The sequence below is a fragment of the Sus scrofa genome, chromosome X (assembly GCF_000003025.6).
Source record: "Sus scrofa isolate TJ Tabasco breed Duroc chromosome X, Sscrofa11.1, whole genome shotgun sequence".
NCBI lineage: Eukaryota > Metazoa > Chordata > Mammalia > Artiodactyla > Suidae > Sus > Sus scrofa.
Genome location: NC_010461.5, coordinates 35,691,711 through 35,710,813, shown reverse-complemented (window position 1 = coordinate 35,710,813; position 19,103 = coordinate 35,691,711). Strand labels below are relative to the sequence as shown.

The window sequence follows — 19,103 nt, the reverse complement described above, 5'->3', positions numbered from 1 at the left end:
AGACATACAGATGGTCAGCAGGCACATGAAAACATGCTCCACATGTTGCTAATTATTGGAGAAACACAAATCAAAACTACAACCAGGTACCACCTCGTTGGCCATCATCAGAATGGCCATCATCAAAAAGTCTACTAATAATAAAGGCTGGAGAGGGTGTGGAGAAAGGGGAACCCTCCTACACTCTTGGTAGGAATGTCAGTTGGTGAAACCACTATGGAGAACAATATGGAGGTTCCTTAAAAAACTGAAAGTAGGAGTTCCTGTCTTGGCGCAGCGGAAACGAATCCCACTAGGAACCATGAGGTTGCGGGTTCCATCCCTGGCCCCGATCAGTGGGTTAAGGATCTGGCGTTGCCATGAGCTGTGGTGTAGATCTCAGACGCAGCTCGGATCTGGCGTTGCTGTGGCTCTGGCGTAGGCTGGCAGCTGTAACTCTGATTCAACCCCTAGCCTGGGAACCTCCGTATGCCACGAGTGTGGCCCCCAAAAGCAAAGAAAACCCCCAAAAGAACAAAACAAAACAAAACACCGGAAAGTAGAGTTACCACATGATCCCACAGTTCCACTCTTGGGCATCTATCTGGAGAAAACTCTAATTCAAAAAGATACATGCACCCCAATATTCATTGCACTATCTACAATAGTCAAGACATGGAAGCAATTGAAATGTCCACTGACAGATGAATGGATAAAGAAGATAAGCGTATATAACGCTAGTTGCAGCAACATGGATGGACCTGGAGATTCTCATACTAAGGGAAGGAAGTCAGAAAGATAAAGACAAATACCGCATGATGTCACTTATGTGTAGCATCTAAAAAAAATATTACAGATGAACTTATCTATGAAACAGAAACAGATTCATAGAGAGCAGACTTGTGGTTGCCAAGGAGGAGGGAATGGGGGACAGATGGATTGGGAGTTTGGGATTAGCAGATGCAAACCATTCTATATAGAATGAATAAGCAGCAAGGTCCTGCTGTATAGCACAGGGAACTACATTTGATATCCTGGAATAAACCATAATGGAAAAGAATACACACACACATCTATTTTTGCTGTACAGCAGAAATTAAGACTGTAAATCAACTATACTTTGATGAAATACATTTAAAAAAAGGAAGGAAACAGCTGAATCATTTTCCCAAGTGGTTGTACCATTTTCCCGCTCCTATCAGAGATGTATGGGAGTTCCTGTTGCTCTACCTCCTTGCCAACATTTGGTATTATCATTCCTCTTAATTTTAGGTCTTCCAGCTCGTGTGTGTGTGTGTGTGTGTGTGTGCGCGCGCGTGTGCGCGCGCGCGCATATGTGTATTTTAATTAAAATTTCTTTTCTATGGAGTTCCTGTCATGGCACAGCGGAAACAAATCTCACTAGGAACCATGAGGACGCAGGTTCGATCCCTGGCCTCCCTCAGTGGGTTGAGGATTCAGCATTGCCTTGAGCTGTGGTGTAGGTCACAGACATGGCTCCTATCTGGCGTTGCTCTGGCTGTGGTGTAGGCTGGGGCTGTAGCTCTGATTTGACCCCTAGCCTGGGAACCTCCATATGCCTTGAGTGCGGCCCTAAAACGCAAAAAAAAAAAAAAAAAATTTCTTTTCTGTACTCCTTGAAATTTATAAGGTGCATGAGTGCACACACATGTAAAAATTCATCAAGTTGTACACTTAAGTTTTCTGCATTTTACTGGATGTAAATTATTTTTCAGTAAAATACCATAAAAAAACTTTATGGGGAGAAGATGCCCTGGACATTAAATCATCTTCTATTCGTATCCCTCTAAGTGGCTTTTCCAGCCAAGTCAGGGACCCAGCTCAGGTAGCTAGCCGGTCCTTTAAGAGTGCCTGCTGGTTGCTGGTGGTGAGGTGAGGTTTCAGGCCTGGTAGGTGTGGTTCAGGTCAAGGGAGGCAAGCCGGGACCCCAGGCTGGTGCCAGCACAGGTGAATCATCTGGTTTCCTGGATCCTGGAAAACCGTGCCCTGGGCTTTTTTGCGAGGCTGGTTCTTTGAAGTTGAAAAGATGAAAGCTTTACAAGCCGCAGCCCCTCCCGCCCCGCAGATCTGCAGATGGAGGTGGCAACCGGCTCTCAGCAGAGGAGGGTGGAGAAGGGCGGAGGCTCATGCCCTGGGGTGGGGGTGATGTGGGGGTGGGTTACCCCTTTGGCTCACTTAGGGAAAGCCAGCCCCGGACTCTGTTGTCTTCCCTGCAGGCCTCAGTGTGAGCATGGCCCGGTTCTGCTGGCTTGGCCTGCCTGGTGGCTGGGTCATTCCTGAGTTGGCCTTTACACCCCTGGGCTGGCCGAAAACCCCACCTGGAACAGGGCACCTGGTCCAGGGGTTCCCGGCCTGGGGTTGTGCCACCCACCACTCTGGGACCAGGGTGTTTGGAAATGGGTTCGCATGTTTTTTGTTTGGCTTTTGCCTTTTAGGGCTGCACCTGTGGCATATGGAAGCTAGAGGTCCAATTGGAGCTGCAGCTGCCGGCCTACACCACAGGATCTGAGCTGTGTCTGCGACCTACACTGCAGCTCACAGCAATGTCTTATCCTTAACCCACTGAGCGAGGCTGGGGATCAAACCCGCATTCCCGTGGACACTAGTTGGGTTCTTAACCCACCGAGCTGCCCTGGGAACTCCGGGGTCTGAGTGGTTTTGATTGTCACAATATCGCAAATGGGGTGTATGGGCAGGGACAGTGTGTGCGACAGTCTTGTGCAAAGAAGCACCGTCCCACCCCAAAAGCTAACAGAGCGCCCCAGCTTGAGAAACAAGTTGGTTTTGATAGGTCAGAATTCATTGATTGCTTAAGCGGCGGATATTCCTGTTCCTTGGGCACCTCGAGTTCACCTTGGGGTGTCCACTGGAGCCTTCAGATTTTGTTTAGCTTGCAACCACGCTGCAGTGCCGCTGCGGCTGAGGACATACATCCGGATTATCAGCAACACGCAGCCTCTGCAGAGCCCAGATCGCCCCCATCACCAAGGTGATGCCTCTGTTACCCTACTTGTAAACTCCCCGGCCTCCGAAACGCAGGGTATTAGAGACGTTTCAAGGACAGGGTGGATTTTAAAAGCAAGGCAATCATTTCTTCGTCGTGTTTGATTTTCTTCTTTTAGGATTCTTTTGGCATCTAGTATTGGAAGCAAGCCGAAACCTCGCTGCTGGTCGGGACATGCTGCTGGAGGGGTGCTGCGGTGGAAGAGGTCTGGTTGGCGTGACCCGTGCGGGTCTGGTGCCGGTGCAGAGAAGGGAGCTGCAGGTTTCTGACATTAAATATTAACACCAGGTATTAATAATGAAGGCTGACAGGTCTTTTCGCGGCGCTGTTTCTGAGCGCGTCTCTCCCCAGCCTGCAAGGCCAGCAGGCCCGGGCCCTTCCCCTGCCTGAGCCGTGTGGCTGGAGCCCCCTGCTCTCCGGGGTCAGGAGAGGTAAGGTAAACAACCCTGGGTTGTCACCCACAGAGACAGGATTGCCTGCCTGGGCTGTCGCGCACCGCTCCGGGCTCCTCTCGTGTCCTCCCTGGTGACAGACAGGAAAGCAGTTGGTGGTGAAAGAAAAAGCAGGAGGTGGCTGTCGCACGAGGAACGGACTGTGGGTCTGGGGAGGAGGAAGCTGCCACCCTGCCCAGAGGTCCCAAGGGACCTGTCACCCCAGGGGGAGCGCTCAGATAAAACCCCACACCTCCCCAGCGGCCTCCACTCCCGCTGCCTGAGAGCTTTGCTATAAGCTGAGCAGTGACCGGAGTTCCCATCGTGGCTCAGCGGTTAACGAATCCGACTAAGAACCATGAGGTTGCGGGTTTGATGGGTTAAGGATCTGGCGTTGCTGTGGCTGTGGCGTAGGTTTGGCAGATACAGCTCCGATTCGACCCCTAGCCTGGAAGCCTCCACATGCCGCAGGTGCGGCCATAGAAAAGGCAAAAAGACAAAAAAACAAAAAAACCCAAAAAAACCCATAAGCTGAGCAGTGACCCCCCCGCCTCTTCTGGGTCAGGAGGCCTCAGACTGGTTAAAGGGGTGGTGACCGTCCGTGCCACGCAGACCCGGGCCACACAGGCTCAGATGATGCAACCTTGGCCAGAAAGGACCGGGCCATGTAGACAAGGGCTATGTGAACCTGGGCCGTGCAGACCCCGGTCAGTCTTGCAGACACAGGCCATGTCCCCCCGCCTGGCTGCCCCAGCCCGCCCAGCCTGTCCCCCGCATCTCAGCTGTGCTAGCCTCGAGGGTGGTTTAGCTCTGGTACCCTGTGGACAAAGGCAGCCTCGACCCTGCGTCCATGGAGCCCATGCTTACAGCTGAAAAATTAAACACCTAGTGATCTCTTAGGCCATAAAATGTACCAGGAATCAAATGGGAAAGAGCCCCCATGTGCCACCCTCCCTTTATGGATGATGGCACGTTCACACTTTGCTTCCATAAAACCACATCCTTCTGTGTGGACACTCTCTCCTTTCCTTCCTGTCCTGCATTTGCTCGTGATGAGTTGAAATACGGCCCTTGAAGAGGTTGGGCTCTGTAGACATTCTTGGGGGATCCAAGTCCCCTTTAAAACGAAGATCAAGAGTTCCCGCTGTGGCGCAACGGGATTGGCAGCGCCTATGTAGCGCCAGGACGCAGGTTCAATTCCCCCCCAGGCCGGGTACACTGGGTTAAAGGATCCGGCATTGCCACAGCTGCAGCGTAGGTCGCCACTGTGGCAACTGTGGCTCGGATCTGATCCCTGGCTCGAGAACTCCAGATGCGGCAGGGCAGCCGAAAAAGAAAGAAAGAACTAAAGCGGAGGCCAGAGTTTGAGGAAAGTGTCTCAGTTTGGCTTGCCTGCCTTCGTCCTGCGACAGGGCCAGGTGCAAGTGAGAGAGGAGGTGGGGCCGAACGTCTCCATCAACGTGGTAATTAATTGGGCTTGTGGTCACCTCACACCTCTCATTTGAGGCTGTACAGGTGCTCCACTGACATGGATGAATTAGGCCTCCCACACCTCCTGTGGGGTTTGGACAGATGTTGAATTCCAGAGGCCCCGTCTTGCTCATCTTCAGGGCTGAGCTCCAGGGGTTTGGTCGGACGGCGACAAAAGCATCAGCCACCTGACCTGTCCCTGCCAGAGAAGGCCGGGCAGATGGGGAGTCTCTGGAAACAGGTGCGCATCACCTTCCCACACCCAGCGTCCTTGGCCAGGGCCCCACCTGCTGCCTTTGGCATTTGAACGGAGGCTACTGCCTTGGCAGAGCAAACAGGGAGGGTCGGGTCCTTCTTTGGGTGGCAAACTCATGCAGGAGAAGGAAAAGGTTCTTTTCGCAAGCAAAAAAGGTTCATGAGTAATGGCTTCTGGAATTTCTCCTCAGAGAATATAACCTCGTCAGCTCTAGGCTTCTGGCTTCTGAATAATTGTTCTCAGTAATAATATAGAACCCCTTCGTAATAATACATCCTTCTGTGCGTTCAAGAAAGTAGCAATTTATTCCAGGCAAGACCAGAAAAAAAAAAAAAAAAGTGGCCTTTATTCATCTTGATACCTGCCCACCCCAGAGATCAAGCAGCGAGGCGGCCGGTTAATAAGCTTAGGCTTTTGGGACGTCTTTAAGGAGTGCCTGTGGCACGCTCAGAAGTAGGGGGTGGTGGCGCCAGGAGAGAGACAGGAAAAAGAAGCTGTAAGAGCCGAGGATATTTTCTGGGAAGGTAAACCCTAAAGACACGCCGAACTGGCTTTCCTTAAGTGCACTTTGAAGAAAGCGATGGTGAATTGATATGCAGCATCCGTTGCGCCCTCTCTTCGAGAGCTACATAGGGCATTTCCCAGACTCCCTTGCAGCTAAGGTTCCAGGTGTGATTAGGTTCAGCCAATCAGACGGCCTCGTGTGAAAGCTGACTTTGGGTCACAGGGAAAGACAGAGAGAGGCATGCATTTTGCTGATGTGGCTCATGCTGAGGCGGTGGCTTCTGATTGCGTGCGTAATGGCTCCCTGATCATGACAGCTCAGTGCTGTGGTGTGGCTTTAGGGGACTTTCCTGGAAGCTCAGCATTGAGTAGGTCTCATCAGCCCTCCAAATAAGCCTGTTAACATCTTACTACCCTGCAAGGAATCAATTCCTTTCGGTTGCAACTAGCTGGAGGGGGTCCTGTTCTCTACCGCTGACCCCTGACTCACTCGGGTTTCCACGTCCACGGCCTCCAGCTCCTTTCCCATGCCTCCCCTGCCATCCCACGCCATCCCATCTCATCATCTTTCTTTTTTATTTCTTTTGTCTTTTTGCCATTTCTTGGGCTGCTCCCGCTGCATATGGAGGTTCCCAGGCTAAGGGTCCAGTCAGAGCTGTGGCCACCTGCCTACACCTGAGCCACAGCAACACGGGATCCGAGCCGTGTCTGCAACCTACACCACAGCTCACGGCAACGCCGAATCCTTAACCCACTGCACAAGGCCAGGGATCGAACCTGCAACCTCATGGTTCCTAGTTGGATTCCTTAACCACTGAGCCACGACGGGAACTCCCATCTCATCTTTCTTATGCAGTAACTCCTACTCATGCCTTAAGATCCCATTCAGAGGTCACCGCCTCCACGAAGCTTTCCCTGATATGTATGTCACCTCTATATCCTTCCTGTCCCATGACACCCAGTGCTTCCCTTCACAGCCTCTTTTTCTTTGTCTCCTTCTTCCACTGGACTCTGAGCTGCTGAAGCTAAGGACCATCTTTTCTTGAGGTTCAGGCGCCTAGCACATGTCCTAGCACATAGCAGGTGCTCAAACATCTATTTTGGTTGAATTAGAAAACATACGGTACCTAGAGATTATCATACTAAGTGAAGTCAGACAAAGATACATATCATGTGATATCACTTGTGTATGGGACCTAAAAATGATACAAATGAGCTTATCTACAAAATAGAAATGGATTCACAGTCAGAGAAAATAATCTTACGGTTACCAGAGGGGAAAGGGACTAGGGGAGGAATGGGTAAATTAGGAGTTTAACAGATACGCACTACTCTGCATGAAATAGATCACCAATAAGGATTTACTGTATAGCACAGGGAACTATATCCGATACGGTTTTGTTTTTTGGTTTTTTTGGCCGTACCTGTGGCATGAGGAAGTTCCCTGGCCCGGGATCAAACCCACACCATAGTAGTGATCTGAGCCACGGCAGTGACAAGGCCAGGTCCTTAACCCACTAAGCCACCAGGGAACTCCATAAAATCTGTTGTGGTTCTGATGCCCTGGTTCTACGAGTGGCTTCAGGAAGGAATCATAGATAACAAACCTGGATCACAGCCAGGGGATGGGATTTGACCAGAGGTGGCAGAAGGCGTGACTGGAGGTGGGTACTTGGGACTGATGCTCCACGAGGGAAGTGGCCGTCAGAGGGGATCCCTGCCAGCTGTTGCCATGATGCTCTTCTTCTTCCTCACCTCTACCTCTTCTCCCCACCAGTCTTTTGTCCAAGTATTGTTGGGGGTGAGCAGAACCCTCCCGGAAGCATTGCTTCCTGAGAGGCGTAGTTCTAGGAACTGGATGGCTGGGCCGGGAAATTCATTTTTCCTGTGTTCTGTTACTCCAGGAAGGCATTGTCCGGAGGCTTGAGTGAGGGGCATGGGGCCTCTGGCCTTCCCCTGTGGCTCTAGGCTGATAGCCAGGTTCCTACCATTAAAGACCCGTGAGTTCCCTGGTGGTGCAGCAGATTAAGGATCTGGTGTTGTCACTGTAGTGGTTCGGGTTGCTGCTGTGGCTTTGGGTTTGATCCCTGGCCAGGGAACTTCTGCATGAAAAAAAAAAAAAAAAAAAAAAAAAGACAAAAGACAAAAAACGACTCAGGCTTTGGTGGCGGTTGGGGCTACTTTCCTTCCCAATATATCTGGGTGCCTGTGCTGCCCACTCACCTCACCGGGTCAGGGCACCTCTCTGCCCTCCAGCTGAGCTGAGCGTCATAACCACCCTGTCTTCACCCAACTGCCAAGTCCATGCAGCAAGGAGCACTGTCACCCTGCAGAGCGAGAGTACCGTGGCTGAGGGGGCCTGGAGCGCTCACCCAGCACCTTTTATTTTTCAGGCTTGAATCCATCCAGCAGCCCCGCCTGCCTTCCACTAGGCGCGGTGGAAATGCTTCCTGTTTATGACTCCCTGTCTTGTGTCCCCAGAACTCAGAGAGGTGGAGTTTCCGACCTGACACCAGGGACGGCTTCAGATTTATCTAGTTCAGCAGACCCTTGTCAGTGGCCTGTGGCTTTGGGGGGTGGCCGTGGGTGGGCTCCAGGTGGGGGACGCAGGGGCTCGGGTTCCCTTTGGGGCACATAAATTTGACCTTGTTAAGGAAAACTGCTGGGACAGGGGATGAAGGTGATTAGGTTACAAAAGCGCACCCTTCCCCGGGCTTCCATGGGAGGCCTGAGGCACACAAAAGGCCAGGGGAGCCTGGGGCGGGGGAGGTGGGGGAGGGGCTACTAGGGCCCCGCCCATCCAGAGGTCACCCTTCTCTTTAAACAGATTGCCAAGTGGAGGGGCCCAGGTAAAATCCCACCAGAAACGCTCTCTCTTGGTGGCGAGTACCTGGAAATGTGGTGAGCCTGTGATTTTATCAGAAATAAATACAGTGCGGAGTTCCCGGGGTGGCGCAGGGGAAAGGAATCCGACGGGGAACCATGAGGCTGGGGGTTCGATCCCTGACCTCGCTCAGTGGGTGAAGGATCCGGCATTGCCGTGAGCTGTGGTCTAGGTCGCAGACGTGGCTCCGATCCCGCGTTGCTGTGGCTGTGGTGAAGGCCGGCAGCTGTAGCTCCAACTGGACCCCTGGCCTGGGAACCTCCATATGCCGCAGGTGTGGCCCTGAAAAGACAAAAGACAAAAAATAAATAAATAAATACAGTGGAATTGAAACATAGGAAAAAAAAATACTAAAAGAAAGCAGGTGCTATGGTACCAGTGGGAAATCCTTACCTTGCAATTATAGGTAATTTACATTTCTTTTTTATACTTTTTTTTTGGTAATTTCCAAATTTTCCACGGTGACTACAAGTTATTGTTAAACCCGAGCAGAAAGTGACAGAAAAAAGAATAGAGGGAAGGGGATATACACGTCTTTTGAGAAATAATTGTTCTATAATGCTTTATACTGTATAGTCAATAGAATCTCCGTTTAGTAAAACAAAAAGAATAAATGGTGGAAAGACGGAAGCCTCTTCTCAGTGCTTATCTCTAGAAATGTGGTTGATTTAACTTTTTAAAGCACTTTCTAAAAGACCGTATTACACTTTAAAATTAGGAAAAATAATCGAAAACGAACATTTTTATTTCTACCTTAATGCCCTCAATAAATATGTATTGGGCAGCGATCCGGTAGGAGGTAGCGATTGGCACTGGGCCTACACAGATGAAGCCGATAGACCCCGTCTCTGGGTTCTTGGAACTGAACATCTAAGGGAGGCCCAGCCACCAGGTGACCTACCAGTGTATAAACTGGCCATCTGCCATGCGGCCATGACATCGGGGTGACTGAGATGTGATAATGGCCCTGGCGTGGTCTGAGGCGTCTAAGAGGTCTACCCTGCAGAAGCCACATTCGAAGTGAAACTGAAAGAGTAAGAAGGGGTTAACTAGATGAGCACCATCTAGGGTTCATCTAGGGCTTTCCAGGAAGGGTCGTGCAAAGGCGCTGAGGCGGGATGGAGGGGCCCGGAGGGGGTGGAGCCTAGCCTGCCAGGGTCTCGGGGCCCTTTTCAGTTCAGGGCTTTGTCAGTGGGATGCCAGCCAAGCATTTTTAAGGAGAGAGTTGCTGTGATAAATGGTACATTTAGAAAGAACTGCAGGGAAACAGTTTGCAAAAGGAAGCTGGAAAGCAGGGAGACCTGTTAGGAGGCCCCTGAGGCCTGGACCAGGGTGGGGATGGAGGCCTTGCAGCATTTTCCACGTGCAAAAGGGGCTTCTGCGTGGCTGGCTGGTGGGTGTGTGTCCCGGAGTTTCTTGCCATCTGTGTTGTTACCTGGTCGTTTCTTGCTGGCAAAATGGCCAGGCCGTACTAGGCCCCAGCTGATCTGAGCAGAAGGGCCAGAAGCACCCTGGAGCACAGAAGCGCCTCGGAGCTGTAGGCCCTGAGAACAGACCGAATGTAGCGGGGGAGGGAAGAAAGACAGCCCGGCTTGCAAAGCACCAAGAGATGAGGCGTGGGGCGGGGTGTGTGTGTCTGTGTGTAGGTGGTGGGCGGGGGTGGGGGATGGGGGGAGGATCGGACACCTTTAAGACGGGGGCCATTCAGAGTCCCTGTTGTGGCTCAGCTGAAACCAGTATCCATAAGGATGAGGGTTTGATCACTGGCCTTGCTCAGTGGGTTAAAAGATGCCGCCTTGTCACAGCTGCTGTGTGGGTCGCAGATGCAGCTTGGACCTGGCATTACCATGGCTGTGGCGTAGGCTGGCAGCTCAGCTCTGATTTGACCCCTAGCCTGGGAACTTCCATATGCTGAGGGTACAGCCCTGAAAAAAAAAAAAAAAAAAAATGCAGGGACAGTCATTCATCAAGGAACTACAGAATGCATCAGGCCACAGCTTCATTATTTGGTTTCAGGCCTTTTTGGACAGATTAAGTTCAATCTCATACCTCTCCCGAGAGGGCTTTTGGAGGCCATTTTCTCCGACCTGACCCCTGGCTGCGGCGCTGGCTTCGCTGATGGCTACTCTGTCTTTCTCAGCTATTACCCTGGGAGCCTTCTCCCACCCTCAGCTCCTGGAATTCTGTGGCATCTGACTTCTATTACTCAATACCTAGGCTGTCTGATTCTAGGAAGGGTCCTGCAATCCATATCTGGGCCAGGCAGTTTGCGTATGTGGGCCTGAACAAATACCCTGTCTTGCACTTGGTAATGTGACTATTTTCCAAAATGCCTACAGTGCTGCGGTGATGAAAATACCGTATTACCAAGCCTTAGAGAATTCCTAGTTGCTTTATGTCATTATGCACTATTTTTGAGAGATACTAAAAATGCAGCAAAAGGAGAACTGGGGGACCTTTTCAAAAGGGGGCCTGGTGTGTGGGAAGGCTGGGGGGCGTCGAGCTGACCCCTCTGGGGATGGGCACCCCTCCATTTCTGTGAGCCTGCGTGTCGGGTCAGCCAACAGCTGTGGTCTGGGAAGGTGTTCGGAGGTGCCAGCTGGTTCCCCGAGGCCGAGGCCACTTCTGCCACAGCCCGGCAACTTTGAACGTCCCCAGTTCATGGCCGGCATTGCAGATTTTGGATGGCTTCCCAGGGTGCTGGGATGAGGTTTCACAACTCCCTTTGTAGGATCTGGAATCTCTGCTGGTGATCCCAGCCTTAGGGGAGGAGGCGGTGGACTCAGATTCCAGGATATTCACACTTGTCTTTCCAAATCTCCAATCTAACCAGTGGTGGGGAAATTCTGCCGTAGGGTTTAGAGCAATCACGGTGACTCAAACGGCTGCAGATACACATGGGATCTCATGCTTTGTCTGAAATGTTTTCTTCCACAACATAAGCTGGGGAAAGCATTTATCAAATATATATAGATATAGATTTAAACTGGGACTGTCCTTGAAGTTTTGGCCTATCTGACATGGCAGGTGGCAGACATGGTGGATGGGCCATACACACTGCCTTCTCCCTTGTTCTCCTCTGTTATAGAGGCTGGAGAGCACAATTCTGTGCTCTCCCAGGCTTCCGTGCAGCTGGTGGTACTCATGTGACAAAGATACTGCCGATGTATGTAAAATAAAGTCTTAGGCACAGGGCCATTTTGGTTGGCATGCCCCTTTAGCCCTTTGTCTTCCTTGCCTCCCTCACTTTCTGTCTGGAATGCAGACTCATGCCTGGAGGTTCAGCAGCCACACTGTGATCATGGGGACAAACCCCCACAGACTGCAGATGCTAGAGAAGGCAGCAGAAATCTGGTCTTCAAGGGTATTGCTGGGCTGCCATCCTAGTCCTAGATAGCCACACTCTTCCTTTCTTTCCGTGGGAAGCACACACATCTCTTACTTCTTTAAGGCATGGTTTGCTGGGTTTTCTGTAACGGAGCCAGTGGGAATCTAAATGACACACATGATTGTATCCTCAGAACAATCTGATAGGATAGAGTTGACATCTCTGTTTTACAGGTGAGGACACTGACGTGCAGAGGGTTCAACTAATCAAGGTCAGACAGTTAGTTGTAGAGTTAGGGTTTGAATGCAGAACCGTCTGACTCCAACCCCTTTCTTTTTCTTTTACTGTTTTGTCTTTTGTGATTTTAGGGCCACACCTGCAGCACATGGAGGTTCCCAGGCTAGGGGTCTCATCGGAGCTGCAGCTGCCGGCCTGCACCACAGCCACAGCAACTCGGGATCGGAGCTGCGTCTGTGACCTACACCACAGCTCACGGCAATGCCGGATCCTTAATCCACTGAGTGAGGCCAGGGATCGAACTTTCATTCCTCATGGATACTAGTTGGGTTGAGCCACAACAAGAAGTCTGAGGATGGCTTTTCTTGAGGAGTCCAATAAAGGCTTCCTGGAGGAGGGGACAAAAGCTGAGCTTTGAAGGACCAGGAGGTGTGTAGCTGGTGGGGAAGGGATGGGTGTGTTCCAGGGGGAGAGATGGGTGGCTGTGAACATGCTGGGATGTGGCGCCAGGAACCCAGCCAGGGCGCCTCCTGGAGCAACCTGTTCAGTGAGACAGGGGAGGCCCTCGGGGGAGATGGAGGTGGGGTGGTGTGGGGGGCAGACGTCAGAGCTGGAGCTCACAAGGCCATTGTGGCCTCACTCCTGAGGGCCGTGGAAAACCCCATGAATAATTTTATGCAGATGCGAAATGATGCGATCAGATGAGTTTCTCTCCAAAGGTCATTTCTTACAGATGGAGTGTTCTTCCTATGGGGGGGGGGTCCAGTGGGCACTTGAGCAAGGCCTTGCATGTCGCCCCCCAGCCCTGATCCCCTCATCCACCACAGACACTCCTTCTGTTCGAGCTGCAGCAAAGGTCCAGGCTGCCCAGGTCTGGAAACCGACTTATGTCCTGGGCCTCCTGGGGATGGACTGGGTTGACGTTCATCTCTTGGTTTCAGCCAAGCAGAGAGGAAAGGCTGCCAACAGAGATCCTACCCCTCGACATAAACCGAAACGTTATTGACAAAAACCCTCTACGTTATTAACAAAACCCAGTATCATGCGAATGAAGTACGTGGTGTCTGGGGCTTGCATCCTGGGGTTGGGATGAGCAGGGCAGGACCAGTCCTGGGTTGCAGGTTGTTGAAGCTGGCGATGGGTCCCAGCCGTTCCTTATAAGACGTCCTTGACTTTTGCATAGGTTTGAGGTTCTACGTAGCAAAAATTAGAAACAGATACCACCCCCACCCCCCCATCATAGTCTCCCCTCCTCCCTCTTCTCTTTCAAAACACCCAGCATGTTGGGTTCATTCCATCCCAATAACTTTAAAAGCAATATCTCTTGACCATAATGTCAGGATAACAGCGAGATTATTAGCAACTCACACAGGATGTGAAAGCAGTAATCTTGTTTTTCAACTTATTGTAGTGACTTAATGGTCATATATTTTATCCCGAAGCGTAGAAAATGAATATTGAAAGTGTATACTCCAACACAAAAGCTATTATTTTTAACATTCAACTTTATGTAGAGTACAAAAGTGTCAACTTTCATAAGGCAAGCAGGGAGACTAAACTTTATTGTTTCAGAGGGTTTAGGAACAGACTCTCAAGCTGAGAGTGATGGCTTTCCTACCCAGCTGAGTCCACCTGGGCTCCCTGAGACTGAGAGTTTGGAGTTGTGAGGACAGAGAAAGGCAGCACCATTTCTACAAGGAGCTCAGTCCATAGCGATGAGACCTCAGCGCCTGCTTTGGGATGTACCGTTTCCAACAGGGCCACCAATTCCAACATGGCTGCCGGGTCCAACATGGCCACCTTTGGTGCTGTTGAGTGCCCACCAGGGAATGTTGTTGTTCTCAGAGTTCCGAGGGGAAATTGCTATCTCAGGCTATAAGAAGCTCCTGTTGTGAAGGAGCAGTCTAATAGGTCTGTGTACCTGGCCATAGAGATATACACTCTTGTGGAGGCCCAGTAAGACTGGGGGAAGAGGTTTGGCTGAAGCTGTAGAATGAAGCATAGCCAGCCGCGGTTATAGGGTTGACTGCCCTGGCTCTGTGGGTTCCATTACCAGGAGGAATTTGGTAGAAGCCACAACCAGCGCCTTCCCGGGGCAGGCTGTCTGAAGAGTGAGGGGGTGACGGGTCGCTATTGAGTCCCACAAATGCTGATGGGTGGGTGTAGGACAAAAGAGAATGGGCTCCGGGACAGGGTCAGGCTGTGGGTGGTACCTTCATGTTGCCCCCGTCTGCAGGCTGCCCCTCTGACAGGCCAGTGGGGAGCCTGGAGACCCTGGCATGAAGGCAGCATGGCCCTCCGGGGCAGTGGTTCCCACCAGCCTTCAGATGACTTGGCTCCCTTCTTCAGTCACTACCCTGGGTCAGATCACACCACCCTCTAGCTGAAGGCCCTCCCACGGCTCCCCATTTCCCGCAGATCAAAGCTCAAGTCCTTACGCTGACTGACAAGGCCTCCCTGGTCTGGGCCCTCCTCCCTACCGTCCTGACCTCGGGTCCTGCACCGTGCCCCTCTCCGACCTGCTCCAGCCACACTGGCCTGTCATTTCCGGGACACAAGGGGTGGGACTGTGGGGAGCACACCTCCTACCTCAGGGCCTTTGCGCTGACTATTCCCTCTGCCTGGGGTGCACTCCCTCCGGATATCCTCCCGGCTTCCCGGCTCACCTCCTTAGCTCTCCTCTCCAGCCAGGCCCTCTCCAGCCCCCCTACTGAAAGCACAACCCCTCCTCCCCGTCTTGGTTCCTGCCCTCCACCCGCTTCCTACACAGCCATTACCGACCCGTGCAGTGGGACACATTGGATGTATTTTTATTTATCGTCTGTCTCCCTTCATTCAAACAGAAGCTCTAAGCTGGCGGGGACTTTTCACTCCTTTGCTGCACTGTTCCATCTCCAGAGCTCAAAACAGTGCTTGGCCCATAGAAGCATGGGGTAAATACTTGCCGAGTGAATGGCGGACCAAACGAATGAATGAACTCGCCCTGGCATCTTTGAGCCCTTTTGCTCTTCGTTGGGTCCTTTCCCACAGGCGCAGATCTACCCTGTCGGAGAGCAAGCCTGCCCCGCCTTCCTGCCCTTTTCTCTCTCTGCCAGGCTGCGTGTCACCAGGCCTCTGTGTCTGCTGCCTTCACACCGAGACCTCCACCGCGCTCCTGATGCAGCTTCCTGCTGACCCCCGACAGCCCACGGGCTGTCCTGCTGCTCTCTTGCCTCCTCCCCGTGGCTCCTGCTCGCTGCTCAGACCCTCTGCCTCGTGGGGCCCTTCTCCCTCTGCCTTCCCCACCCCCTCCTAGGGCCCCAAGGTGTTCTCCGCCTCCCAGTCTCCTCTCCCATCTCCCGGTTCTTGCTCCCTGCAGAGGTCTCCTCCATCAATCTCCTCAATCCAAAATCGATGAGGGAAAGCCCAAGAGCCGAGTGCATGGATTAGTTAAAGAAAAAAGCAATAAAAAAGGAGAGCGCATAAAGAAAAGTCCAGCTCATCAGCTCCTTTGCAGTTCAGCTTCTCTCCCCCACCCCCTTCCCATCTCTGTGGGTGGCCCAGCCATTCCCCCGGGGGGTTCAAGCGTCATCTTCGTGCCCACATCCCACGCCTCTGTGAGGTCCTGCTGCGTCACTTCTGGGGCTCTTTCTGCGTCTTCCCTTGTCTAGTCTCATGCCTCAGCCCCACTTCAGGGCTCCCCCACCCTTTCTCGCCTTTCCCCTGGGAGGCTGCAAACACTGTGAATCGGGCCTGCTGCAGCCAACGTGAGCCCTCTGAAGCCAAATGGGATCCAATTACCCTGTATTAGTGAGGGTCTAGCCAAGAAAGCAGAAACCTCTCTAGGTATTGAAACATAAGGAATTTAATCCAGGAAACTGACTTCATAGGCTCCAGGGGAGCCAAAAAGCCAAACAGGGCATGGTGAGGTTGGCAACTCAGAGACTGGTAACAGCAGGAAGCTGCTGGCATCCCTGGGGCTGGAGGGACAAGGGGAGAGGACGTGTTCTAGTGACCTGGGAGCCACAGTCAGCTGACAGGAGCCGGAGCCACGGAGGAGATGTGGGAGAAGCAACTGATGCTGGGGATGCCGCCCAAGGCAAAGGGAGTGGGGGAGAAACACCCTGGTTTCTCCCCCTTTCTGCCTGCCTAGCTCCCTCTGGTATCTCCCATTGGCTGAATCGAGGCCAGTCGCAAAGCAGCCTGGGAAATGTAGTTCCCTGCCACACGGAGCAGAGCAAGAGAGGGGCAGCGAATGGCTCTGAACGGAGACAGACAAATGACTCTACACCCTCCCTGGCAAAGAACCCACCAAATAAACTCCAAACACCCCAGTCTTTCTACATCCTTTGGGTCCTCTTCCATCCATTTGCTGGCCTTCTCCGCCATTGCCCCCCCGCAGGCTCCCATTCAGTATGGCTGGCCTTGGGACCCTTGCTGCCCCGCCTGCTGTCTCGGTACCCCTCCTCACTCAATGTCCTCGGCCCGGAAGGCTTTCCTTTCCAGTCATGCTTGTGTAACCTCACCCAGACTTTAATGCGCAGGTGGAAGTCACCTCCAACATGAAGCCTTCCTGCCCATCACTTCTCGCCCCCAACACACATAAACAAATGTTCTTTTTTTCTTCTCCAGCGCTTCCCGCATCTCTGCCTCGCCTCGTTTCTCCCTGTATCACAGTTATTAATGGGCTTGTCTCAGCTCCCCCATTAGACTGCAGGCTTCCTTAAAGGCTTGTTGAAAATGAAGCCTTCACAGCCCCCCGACACACAGCACCCCGCACCTAGGAAGGGCGCCCTGCCTTTTAGTTTAATGAATGAACAAATAAGTAGCAGGCAACACAACAGCAGGTAGCAATGCCTCGTCAAGGCAGGTGAATTAATTTGGGCTTTTTTGGCAATCCATGCCTTGGGGGGAGGGGCGTGACAAGGCGCAGGGAAGGAAGGAGCCGGGGAATCATTCTGGGCGGGGAGCAGATGTCCACATTCTGCCTTGTTATTACTTCAGCTTATTGTTTCAGCTTTTTTCTTTTAGAGAGAAAAGAATCCGCCCATGTTTTCATGTTGTTCTCATTGAAATACACCCACAGGCTTTGAAACGAACCCACTGGTGAAGTGCAGGCAGGGAGAGGGCGGCGGGTTTGCTTCTTCCCCACGGTTTGGCGCTGGTTTGGCGCTGGTTTGGCACCGCAGCTCGAGGCCCCGGGCTCTCCCTGGAAACCCTTCCCATCTCGGGAAGCAGAGGGCGGCTGGAGGCAGAGTCGGGGAGAATGGGTGGCCAGCAATGCCTTGGTAAATGCCCCGGGTTGGGGGCAGCTTGGGAGCACTGAAGATGTGGCTGTGAATTCCTGTTTGTAGGAAGCATGTGTCAAGGGCTTACCTCTCTGGGGATGAGCAGGCCTCAAGAGTAGGATGCGGTGCGAAACTGGACTCAGGGCAGAGGTGGCTCAGCCGTGGGGCCCCTATTGTAGGCTGTTTCTTCATGAATTCCGGAATGCCTTTGACTCTCCCACACCTTCATTCCACAGGAGGGTGTGAACGCAGGTGCCACGGGCATGGTCCGACTTTTGGAGCCAGTCTAAGCGCCCTATGTGGAAAAACGAAGGTTCAGAAAGGTTAAGTGACTTGCTCAAGGTCACAGCCAGTACTGAGCAGGGGCAGCTATGAACCTCCACCTCTTGCCTGCCTCCCAGGCCTGAGCCCCCAAGGTTTGTGGGGCCTACGGAGGGGAGGCCAGTCCGCCCCCGCCCTTCAGAGACCGCCCAGCCTGGTGGATACTGGGACTGAGGGTCGCATTTGGAGACTCTTCAAGGATGGTGACTGCCTCTTGCGGTTGGCTCTGCACCGGGGGAGTCACTCGCCTCCAGCCAGGGGTCCTTCCGGGCCGGGTTGGGGAAAAATGAGTCTCCCTTCCCTGAGCAGCACTGGTCAGACCCCTCCCACCTGAACCCCGCCCTCTGACCCGGTTACTTCAGAGACAGAATTCCCCACTCTGTTTATAAAGCCGCATCAGCCCGGGGTGTGGACAGGAATGACCTGAGCTGTCTAAACAAACCGCGAGCTGCTGGCCGCCTGCCTGCTAGGCTGCGTGTGACATCCTCTGGCCCAAGAGGTGTGCTGGGTTAGAACTCGGGCTTTCGCTCATTTTGAGAGCTGGGCAGGAAAAATGCAGGTCTGGGCCCTCTGGTTCCCAGACCGAGCAGAGACGCAAGAGGTGGGTTGGGGGGACCTCGGCCATTGCTGCCAGCTCCCTCCGCCTCCGCCGACCTGTTCTTTTCATTTCCCTCCCCCCGCCCCCCTTCTCGGTTCTCTTAATCACCAAGGGACAAAGAGGGGACCTAGTGGCCAAAAACATCCCCCGCGGACATTACCTACGGAAACCACAGGAAAGGGCACATTTTAGTAAAATGAAGGCCTGCTGGCTTTTTTTTTCCCCGCGACTGGATCTCTAAATAATGCAACTTGGGTTTCTCGTCCTAGATGTATGTTTGAAAAATCAGGCTTAAGTCTGTCATTTTAAACAGCTTTTCAAATGACACAGAAATTATACTATTTTTAGGTCAAACACCCTGCAGAAGTTGACATTTGAAGGTTCAGCTCTGTGTGAAAACATCCAAAGGGAAGTGTGTGATTTCTCGCCACCCGCCCCCCCATCTCCCCCCCCCCCCGCACGCCCGAAACAATAAACAGGAGTGGCTTTCGTTGACTTGTGTGCCTTCCTATCCCTCTTGTATTTGCATCTCTGGGGTTTACGGGTGTAATTTTTCAGGTGCACACTCAACGTGGCAGATGTCACCTGAAGGCCACCCTTCCGGGATGCGGTCCCTACAAATAAAAGCAGGTCGTTAGACGAGCCGCCTTTGTTCCCTTAACTACGGCGGTTTCTCCCTCCGCACAGAGCACGCTCTATATAAAGCCATAACCATTCAGAGTCACACGTAGACTATATAAAGGGCTGCTGAGAGATGAAAGATGTTTTTAACCCCTTCCTCTCGGGCCTCAGTGGTGGCTGCC

The 19,103-nt window shown here is 52.5% G+C and overlaps 1 long non-coding RNA gene across 1 annotated transcript in view; it reads left to right on the top strand.

The window, feature by feature from the left end:
- Positions 1-18,743, top strand: part of LOC106506944 — a 41,235-nt gene extending 22,492 nt beyond the window's left edge. The window contains exons 4-5 of the long non-coding RNA XR_002340733.1: positions 3,123-3,292; positions 18,649-18,743. This is a non-coding gene — a long non-coding RNA (uncharacterized LOC106506944). The remainder of the gene's footprint in view (positions 1-3,122; positions 3,293-18,648) is intronic.